Source organism: Choloepus didactylus, chromosome 4 (assembly GCF_015220235.1).
Source record: "Choloepus didactylus isolate mChoDid1 chromosome 4, mChoDid1.pri, whole genome shotgun sequence".
In the NCBI taxonomy this organism is placed as follows: Eukaryota; Metazoa; Chordata; class Mammalia; order Pilosa; family Megalonychidae; genus Choloepus; species Choloepus didactylus.
In genome coordinates, this window is record NC_051310.1 from 169,207,903 (window position 1) to 169,209,221 (window position 1,319).

General features: G+C 35.7%; 1 pseudogene; it reads left to right on the forward strand.

Moving 5' to 3' along the window:
• Positions 1-452: 452 nt before the first annotated feature.
• On the forward strand, positions 453-999 carry LOC119532997 (annotated as a pseudogene).
• The last annotated feature ends 320 nt before the right edge of the window (positions 1,000-1,319 follow it).

Sequence of the window (1,319 nt, forward strand, 5' to 3'; positions counted from 1 at the left end):
TTCTTGACCTGGGTGCTGGTTTCACAGTTCACTTTGCAAAAATTGTTTCAACCATACACCTGATTTTTATGTGCATTTTTCTGAATGTCTTATTTCGATTAAAAATTATTTCAAAAAGGCCAGCTTAAAGAGGCTCTCCTTGGCCAAATATAATTTGAGCATTGTAAAGAATAATCGCTTATGACTGATAATTAAAAGGAAATCAATGAGTCTCTAGAGAGGAGGATAGAAGAGAAACAGAAGAGCTCTTCTTTACAAACAAAAGTCGCTAATAAATTTAGAAGGAAGTGTAGCCTAGAGATGCTGACAAAGGATGGGAGGAGCAGTCGCAGCTGCTTTCCAAGGAGCCCGTGTTCCAGCGATTGCCAAAATGCTTTGGAGTTTTTAACTGAATCTAAGAAAAGTCCAGAATAGAAGAGACTGTAAAATGTGCCAATGCATCAACAAAATGACAACCAGAATTAGCAGAAGGAAATCATCCTGTTTTTGTGATTCCCACAGAACTAATATTTTATGAAGATCAGTCAACATATTAAGCAAGTGTTGACTCTCTATACTCCCTAAGAGTTTGCCTTAAAGTTCAAAGTTTTGTGTACTGCCCCAAATAAGTATGGTGTCATGCTGCTGCAGTTGCAGTAAAGCCTCAGTGTTGTGTGGATATTGTGATTTGTCACGGAGATGTTCGATCCTGACACGATGGTGTAGTAGACATTTTCATGTCTGAGTTTCTGAGCAAAGCCAGAGAAAGGCTTTAGGAAGGAAAGAAGCTGTTGCTACTCTTCTTCCATCTGCAAAAGAACAACAAAAGGAGGAAGAGGAAAAAAGAATAAAGGAACATTTAAGAGAAAGTTTATTTTTTGAGCAGTCAAGCAGCCCTAATGTTTCCTACACTGGGAGATGTGGAATCACTGGTACCTCTCTACCTCCACTTAAGTGTGAATCAAAAATTAGTGACTTTATATTTTAGGTCTTATCACAATGGCTATACTTAGAACATGAGCAAGGATTTCAAATGCCTTCTGAAGTAATTTTATCTTCAAAATATCATGAATGTGGACTGCTTTTTTCTCAATCTCACTCCATTGGCATGCCATAAACTACAGAATGATTTAAAATAATTGCAAATATATATATTTTTAATTACTCTATAATTTTATTTCAATGACTCTAGCACATTATGTTACAGACAGCAAGGATGCTTCTGAGTGACATCTATAAAATTATTTGATGAAATTCTTTTTATATCTATACCTATTGCACAAAAGACTTTAATTAAAACAAAGTAAATGGCCTAAAAGAGCAAACCAACCACCCAAAAA